This window comes from Amborella trichopoda, chromosome 1 (assembly GCF_054954075.1).
Source record: "Amborella trichopoda isolate Santa Cruz 75 chromosome 1, AtrichopodaSantaCruz75HAP2 v2.0, whole genome shotgun sequence".
NCBI lineage: Eukaryota > Viridiplantae > Streptophyta > Magnoliopsida > Amborellales > Amborellaceae > Amborella > Amborella trichopoda.
This window is the reverse complement of record NC_142336.1, coordinates 12778801-12788778: the sequence shown is the minus strand read 5'-3', so window position 1 is coordinate 12788778 and position 9978 is coordinate 12778801.

The window sequence follows — 9978 nt, the reverse complement described above, 5'->3', positions numbered from 1 at the left end:
AATTACGACATATATATTTCAATATATTTTTTTTGAAATAATTTCCTTCCCTTACATTAATAAGTCTAAGAGATGATGAGGAATGATCAAATTTTGGTAGTATGGAGAAAAACTTGATAATAGGGGGAAATGGTAGGTCCAATGTAATTTTTGTAAAAGGGATATAACAGGTAACATTAATTTCTTGAAACATCACATCGCAAAAATTCAAGGTAATGTAAAGTCATATAACAAGGTGCCTGCGGCTGTTAAGGAAGATATTCAAAAGACAATAGAGATTGCCAAAGGGAATAAGGTACAAAGATACGATCATTAAGGATGTAGGGAGGGGGTTTTATCAACGTACTCCCCATGATGAGGAGGAGGACTTTGGCGTTTAGATTTAGCAGATTAGGCATGCAAGTTTAGCAACGATTATGATAAGCAGATGCAAGTCGACAAGATGCGTGCTACATAGGCATGAACTTTAGTTCTTACGCTCCAGAGCCTATAGTACCTCCTAAGACTCTAATGCTGACTCGGTCTCTCTCGTCCCTCCATACTAACACTATATCCACCCACCCCCCACCCCCGACACAAACCCTCCAGACTTGACTCCAGTTATCCCAATATTATCATAAGAAACTTAATCTCTCATGAAGGAAAAAGATAGAAGCTATGAAGAAGGAAATTGTGAGATTCTTTTATTTTATTGCCTCCCCATTTCTAGCAACTAAATCCCCATATTATCGACCTAGGGTGAATGTCATAGCCGAGGCTGGGCTAAGAGCCAAATCCCCTACAGTAGAGAAGCTTGCAAGGTAGCTCCTTGATAATGAGATTACTTTGATACAATCACACATCAAAGAATTAAAAAGGTCATGGTATAATACTGAGGTCACTCTTATATTAGATGGTTGGAAGGACAGATAAGGGATGCATATAGTGAATTTTTTTATCTATTTCCCTAAAAGTGTTTTTTCCACTCTAGTGGAGATCTTTGACGAGGACATGCATATTATTGTTCAAGAAACTCAATAAGATTATAGAAGATATTAGAGAAGATAAACTGGTGTAATTAGTCACAGATAATCACAAAAGTTATATAAAGACAGGGGAAATACTAATGAGAAAGAGGCCACATTTAGTTTGGACCTTTTTGTTGCGTTGTATAGATCTAATGATCGAGTACGTTAACAAATAAAGGAGGTGAGCAATTGTACTAAGAAGTTACAAAAGATTACTATATTTATATATAACCACTCTTATATTTTTGCACTAATGAGAGTACACTAGGTCAGAGATCTCATCAGACTTACCATCACAAGTTTGCCGTGTGCTACTTAACTATATAATCGATCCTATTGAGGAAAAGGAGATTGAGATAGTTAGTGGCATCAATGGAGTGGCCTGAGTCAAATGAAGGGAAGAGTGAGGCTAAAATAGAGGTACAAAATATTATCAATAGTAGTTGATTATGTTAGATGCAATGAGGTAGTTTGGACGACTGCACCATTAGTGCGAGTACTAAGGTTGATTGATTCCGATCAGAGGTTAACCATGGGATTACTTTATGAGGCACCAGACAGAGCAACACAAGCTATCAAGAACAATTGTAAATTTTATGAAAAGGTTTGGGAGATTATCGGTTTTAGGTGCGTCAAGCAGTTGCATCGCCACATACATGTGGGAAGTAATTCTAAATTTAAAGTTCTATTTTATAATTTACTGTTGATTTCTTATTTTATTGGGATATTTGTGTTATGTTCATGTTTACTGTATTCAAGCTCCTTCTTTAACCCAAATTATCATTTTAGATTGGGTCAGAGCAATCACCCAAAAATCATGCAAGTTGTGAGGTACATTATTGAGAGATTGGAGACTATTGAAGATACTTAAATTAATGCTTTGAAAGAGGTAAATTTTTGGGAATACGTTTCAATAGTTAGGGCAATAATGTAGCTTATTATGCATTCCTATTATTAATCATGTCAAATTTTAATGTCTTTTAGCTTTCCATATATATGGGATGCACAAAGAGAATTTGGTATATCATAGATATAAAAACGAGAAGCACATTAGATCCAGGTTAGCTAACAAACCTCATGAATAACTATATCCTAATATAGCTAATCTATGTAAGTACATTTCTTGTTTAAGTTATCAATTGATTAGTATTCCAACTTATTCCGCGATAGTTGCATGGTGGGATTTATGTAGACTCCAATTTAAAGAAGATCATAGTTAGGGTCCTACGCCAAACTTCTTCAACCTCTGTATGTAAGAAAAACTGGAGCACGTGTCAGTGGATTATACCCCAAGGAGGAATAGGTTGAAAATAGAGAGGTTACGTCAACTGGTTTATGTGCACTGTATCTCAACCTAAAGCAAAAGATGCTAGAGAGGAAACATGCAAGTTACAATCCAATTAATCTGGACTACATATTCCAGCAAGACCTTACAGATGAATGGGTGGTAGAGGGGAATAAATGGTAAGGACAGTTACTGACGGTGGGCATGGAGTATTTAGAAGAATAAGTTTGATATTTAGATGATGATGATGTGGAAGCCTTGGGAAAAATCCAGGAGAATGTGCGAGAAGACATGCAGGAAAGAGAGGTGGGAGGGGGCAATGAGGGATAGGCTAGGAAAACACCATTGAAGAGGACGATTGAGGTGGTTGACATCCATATCGATAGAGAGGCATAGTTATGGGGATCGTAGCCCATCTGGAGAGTTCCATAGCAAGCGTTTTTACCAACGTCATGGAAATAACATATTCAAGGTGCAGAGGAGCTCGTGAGGGATGATGTGATGACATTCCAACCTGAAGGGAGTTTGACGGATGGATGAGTCTTGGAGACTATAGCTTAGGGAACAATTTATCGAATGTTTCTGATTGGCCATGGGGCACAATTGGGATAGTGGTTGATCCCTCATTATCATAGAGTTTTCGCCAAGGACCTTACTCTAATAGCGAGACCCGAGAAGAGCCTTAACCCCACCATCACTCTTTTTTCTTAGTTCTTTTTGCATTTTATTTTATTGAAGAGATACACGTTACATATAATTTTCTCCAGGAAAACATATTTTTTTAGGGAACATGAGAAATTTATTAAAAATTAGTTACATTTAATTCATTAGATAAGTAAATGTCACTGTTTATTAGAGTGCATGTGCATTTTCCATGACTTCTGGGGTTTTTAGAACTCACAAGATGTAAGATTTGTTTCTTTTTTTAATAGTTAAGAGAGAATGAGCTCCAATGAAACATCCCCACCCCAATCGAACTCAAGACCTTTTGCAGAACTCATGAGATGTAAGATTCTTTTCAAAAGAGATAATGAAAGAAGAGCTCCAAAAAAAGTAGCATTTAAGAAAAAAAGAGTGATCAGTTTTTTAGAAATCACGAGACATAAGATTTTTTTTTATTTTTGTTAAAGATTTAAGAGAAAAAGAGTTCCAAAAGAAACGTGACCTCTTGAAAACTCATGAGACATAGGATTTTCTTTCAATAAAGTTATATAAAAAAAAGAGCTTAAAAAAATTAACCATTAAGAAAAAAACGATTGAATAAAAAAATAGTCCCCATAAGGAACTGTGCTGAAGATCTCTTTGCATCTAAACATCACAACACGCATTCACAACTTGGTTAACCATGTTGGCCCCCATATTATGTATAACTCCTACCTTTATTTTTTGTGAAAGAAAGATTTGAGACCGATATTCAACCTCTAAACTAGGGCTCAGAATGGTCGGATCGGGTCCAAATCCCTCCTGAATCCGGGTTCGGATCCACCAGAATCTGGGTTCAGATCCACCAGAATCTGGGTTCGGATCCAAAAAGTATACATGGCTTGGATCTAGACCCAGATCTGATTGAATCCAAAAAAATTATTTTATATTATTGCTTTATATATAATAATATATAACAAAATACTATATAACATATATTTATATGTATAATAATATATTTTGATAACTGCATTGGACCCAGATTCGATCTGAATTACTATTCGGATCCAAATCTTGAATCCATACGATCTGGATACCGAAATTCAAGTTTCGGATCCACACCGCGCTACTCTAAACTCCTTGCAAAGAGGCATGTTGATGCTGGACGTCCCAACCAACACGCCTCTCGCTGCTTGATTGATAAAAGTTGCGCTCATGTAATATATGATAACTTTTTCTTTTCATTTCTTTTAAAAAAAAAATTAAGTCAGACTCGGGCAAGTTACTAGGACTCGAGGCTCACCTCAGCCCAGGCCAGAGTACCTCGGTTGAGTTAATTTTCTGAATACTAGTAGAAAGCAATCCAACAAAGGTTCTTTTATAAAAAAAGTAAAATTCTTTTATAGATAAGTAAAACACATAATTGTCAAGTATAAATCTCGTGCTCTCGAAACTGCCACCTAGCCTTTGAAGAAACTCATAACAAGTACTCTCTTGCCAATCAAAACAAACTTCAGGGCCTGATCCCTTGACATTTTTCTGCATATAAATCAGGTTTCATACCACGAACAAAGGCAATAAGCCAAAAAAAACATGTATTAATATAAAAGATCACGACTAAAATGAACAAGAGATAGGGAAATATATGCATTTGTGATCCTCATTTTTGGGGTCTCTATGAGGTGTTTAAGTAGTGGCAGCTACTGTTCAATGCTCAAGCTACATAATTTTTAGCTTTAGGCATGGAAATGATAGAAATATGCTTGAGCCCATCACGATAAATGAGCTATAGGTTATGAACATTCGGAACCCTCTTATGAGAAACGAAATCCAATTTCTTTTATCTAATTTGTCAATATTCCCTTTCTAAGGGTGTAAAGGTCTTTCCTTTATATATAGATATTAGTTCTTAATTGAACGGGTAGTCGCCCAACTTCCCCACTGATTCACAAAAAAGAAAAAAAAAAAAAAACTCTAAGATTAGGCATGATATTGCTCTCAGAAGTAGTCCAACAAAATGTGCCAAATTCCATGACTTGGAATAGTACAAGGAGAGGGAATTGAGCAACACCACATATTAGGTTCCATTCCCAACTCTAGTAATGCGCCCAAAAGAAATGGAAAACTCTTTTTTATAGTTTTCCCCTTATGCCTAAAAAAAAGCTACATAATTTTTGAACTTCAAATATAGTTCAAATCAAGCAGATCTATAAACACATGAAAATCTTGAAGATGGACTATCCAAATAATATGTTGCAAGATGTACTACTTTCAGGAATTGAAATCTCTTTCTTTGTTCATATTTATACATCTCAATGTCGAAATAATTAATTAGATGGCTTCTTGACATCAAAACAAGTTTTTCGATGGATTTTAGAGTTGCGTCTTAATTCTACATTTTAAGGTATCAACTATATATAATTTTTTTCATTACATAATTTAGATTTTTTTTTTATAAGGGTGTGGTTTGTATAGAGCCGAGGCTCTAAACCATCAAAATAAAGTGCTCCTTCAAATTGTATCGAGAAATGTGGTTTCAATAGTGAAAATCTTTGTGATAGCCTTAAAATATATTTTCATCTTTAGTTATAAAACTTAAAGCTTCAAAAGTAGTGTAGACCGAGTAGATCTATGAAAACTTGAAAATCTAAAAAATTGATGGTCCAAAAATGAATTAAGAGATGCACTATTTCAAAAGCATGAAATCCTTTTCTTCTTCATGTCCATTCATCTCGATGATCAATTTGAGGATATTTGAGCATCAAAACAACCTCTTCTAGTGATATTTTTGAGGTGGGCTCTAATTTAATTGTTTAGTGCCTCAACTCTATATAAACTTTTTCTTTTTTATAAGGATTTGTGACTCGATATATATATATATATATATATATATATATATATATATATATATATATATATATATATATATATATATATATATATATATATATATATATATATATATATATATATATATATATATATATATATGAAAAATACTATGCAATACTTATAGGCGAAAATGAACAGTGATTTCGCCTACCCCCATTACCGTCCAAAGTTCATCGCGCAGTCAAGATTGTCCGATAGTGTTTCATTTTTTATTTTTCTTCAACAAATTGGAATGATCTAAAATTTGGAACGTGTATTCATAAAAAATAGGGGAATCTTCAAAAAATATAAAAAAAATTATTTTACATGAAACAAATTGATAAAAATACCCCCTGAAAAGTTTTGGGGGTATTTTGGTCAATTGGTTTTTTGCGGATATTTTTTTTTATATTTTTATTAGATATATCTCAATATGATGTACATACCTTCCTAATTTTAGGTCATTCTAATTTGTAGAAAACAAATGAAAAATAAAACACTACAGGATAATCGTGACCGCGCGATGAAATTTGGACGATGATGAGGGTAGAAGAAATCACTATTCATTTTCAGTCCCCTGGTTCACTTGATCCGGAAACCCATCAAGTGACCAAGTTTTGAGGCAGTTCATCTTGAATATATGACTCACTTAAAATGAATAGTTTGGTCACCCGGATCTCATCACCTTTTTCCATCAAAAAGTTTAACGTTAGGTGCAGCCGTGCAGCGGCCTAGAAAAATGGTTCAACTTTGCTTTGGAAAAAATTTAGGAAAAATTGTTGAAAACCCCCTAAAATATACTTTGTAGACACTCTATCCCTACCCTAAACTTTCTTCACTTCTTTTTTCTCAAAATCCACCTTTTCTAACTAATACGCCCCAACCTAAAAAAAATAGAAATAAAGATAAAACTACCCCTCCTTTTTAACTTCTACCTTAAAAAGGGCGTTTGCATAGGCAGTCTGGCGTTTGTATAGGCAGTCTGACATTCGCGTAGGCAGTCCGGTATTTTGTGAGCGTCGATCCGATGTTTGCGCAGGCAGTTTGGCATTTTGTGGGCACCGTCAAGCGTTTTGCGTAATGTAATAAAATCACTCTAGCATTTTATTGCTATTGTCTGGCAGTGTATGTGGACGGTCCGGCGATATGTTTACTGTAATGTGGGCAGTCCGGCGATGTGGGCAGTCTGGCGATTTGAAGTAGTGCTCTGGCAATTTACTTACTGGAATGGGGTCAGTCCGGCATTTACAATGTGCGGTCCGGCATGTGTTTCTGGAATGATATTAATTTTGGTGTTTCACAGCTTCGCTCCGGCGTTATGGTCGATCTATCCAGCACTGGGAGGATGCAGTCTGGCACTTACTTGCGGTCCGACATTACAGAACTTCGCTTAGGTGATTTTACTACTAGAGGCGTAAGACCGACATTTCATGGTCTCTGTCCGGCGTTTTAGATACATGAGTAAGGTGGTCTGGCGTTAGTAGTCTACAGTCCGACGTATTACTGTCTAAATAAGCAGTCTGGCATTGTAGAAATGCAGTCCGGCATTTGTCGTAAGTCCAGTAAATAACAACCGCGGTCTTGCATAAATATTATTGGGGTTTGTCCAAATGATTTCTTCTTACGGTGAAGGTACGAGAAGAGTATTTTCATCAAAAAAGATATCACTTTTTGAGTTGGGGGGTATTAGTTCGAAAAGATGGTATTTGAGAAAAGAAATGAGAAAAGTTTAGGGTGGGGGTAGAGTGTCTAGAAAGTATATTTTAGAGTTTTAGAAATTTTCCCAAAAAATTATGTAAGGGCGAGGTTCTAAACATACCTAAAAAATTTACTAGCATAAGCTGTTTCGATATAAAAGATCCCCAAATTAATTATCTCGACCTCAAGATGTATGGACATGAGAAAAATGGATTTTGAATCTCAACTCGTAATGCATTTTCAGGCCATCAATTTTCAAGATTTTCAAGTGCTCATAGATCTACTTGATCTATAGTAACTTAGACGCATTAAATTTTATTAGATATGAAAACAAAATTGCAGACTATCACAAAGATTTTTAGTATTAAAACAATATTTTTCGATACTACTTGAAGGTATCCCATACTTTGAATGTGGCCTCGACTTTATACAAACCACACCCCTTTTCGTTGGGGAAAATAGAAATGGTTCAACTCATGTAGCCATGATTGTACCTAGTCGATTGGCTGCAGCCGCATCCTAAATGTACTGTTGTGATAGATTATGTTGCTTTGGGGATGCAATAATTTTAAAACCAAGCTTATTAGAAGATTGATCCCTATGTATGTTACAGTTTGACTACATCGTGTTTTGTAGTTAGTTGATCTCCATCTAAACACGCGGTTTTACTTCACCGTGTATGGTAATTGTAATGTCTATCTTTTTATCTCCACAAACTTCTTCTCAGTGCGGCAGTGTGCAAATCTCTCTCTCTCTAAAACCTCTCGTATCATGAGCAAGGTCTCCCTCTCTCTCTAATACTATATTTCTAGTGGGTTTACTTCTGCGCACTTGCTAATAGCTGGAGTCTTACCTTGCAAACAGTAGGCAAAGCATGGCCCGCGTCATATTAAAGTAAATCCCAAGGCTCCCACTGTTCTGAAACTTCTGGACCAAGCACTCTTTAACCATCTTCGTGAAGAGCAGCACCCATTCTTTTGTAACAAAAGATAGGCATGGGGCCATATTCGTTGATATTTTACGGATAAGGCTTTAATATCATGTTGTAATTTTTAGATTATGCTCTGACACCATTGTTGAAAATTTAAAAACACGTACTCATGTACTCATGGAGAGATAGACACACAACTCAACTTCACTCAAGTTTTTTTCACACGCCCACATTTCAACCACAGACACAGGTTACATAAAACTTACGTACACATTGTTTTCACAAGTTGTATATATCTCATCACATGACACCCATATATAGGCGTCTAGAGTAGTTATGCAACTACCCACAACTCACAAACGTGGTTTGATAACTACTCACAAAACTACGTAAAGAGAGAGACATAACTACCTATACACGTAGATAGAGAGAGATAACTACCCATATACCACTATCAAGTATTTATCTACATAGATAGAGAGATAACTACCCATACATTCCTATTATTTTGCGTCATCATCTTCAATACTTCCCTTTGATGCAAAATTTATCTTTTTCTTTTAAATTTCTTCTTCTTGTTTCTTCTTACTTCTTCTGCTTGCTTCTTTTCCTTCTACCTTTTTTTTTTGCTTCTTCTTCTTCTACTTGCTTCTTGCTTTTTTATGACATGACAAACTAGGACTTCATTGTCTTGTTTTTCTAAACACAATTCCTTTTTATACCTTCTCATGACATCATCATGCCTTTTCATGACATGATAAACTAGGGCTTCAATGTCCTGTTTTTCTAAACATAATTTCTTTTTATGCCTTCTCATAGAATCATCATGCCTTTTTATTACTTGACTAACTAGGACCTCAATGTCCTGTTTTAATTTTTTCAAAAATCATTTTTCCTATGCATACACTAGGCATGGATTCCCATTATGGCTTCCCATGGAACGACACACCTGGACTGCGGTGTCCTGTTTTTCTTTTCTTTCTTAAAAATCATTTTCATTTTTCTTATGCCTACATAGGCATGGATTTCCCATGAGGACTACTCAAGTTCCCCTTTTAGAATTTTTTTTTTTAAATCTCGTTTTCTGATTTCCCATGACGACTACTCATGTCCCCCTTTCAGATTCTTGTTTTTTTTTTAAAATCTTATTTTCTGAAAAACTTTGCCAAAAATATGACATCAAGAGCTCTCCAAGAACTTCACATTTTTTTTAAAAAAATTCCATCTTCTTTTTCCAAGAACTTCACATTTAAGAAATTTTTTTTTTCATTCTTCTTTTTATTTTTTCATTGCAAATCACCAAACATTTTAATAAAAATAAATTTTTTTTTTAATCACCATTTTTTAAAAAACAATCAAGACCCAAACATTGTTTTCATTTAAATTTTCTAATACTCATAAAATTCAACTTTGAAAATTGAAAAAAATAGTTGAAAAATATTTTGACTACTATGGTGTGTCATATGGAATAAAACAGGAAATTGAATAAAGAGATTTAAATTTTTTATCACCTTTCCTTTGAATTTTGTTTATGATGTGCTAGA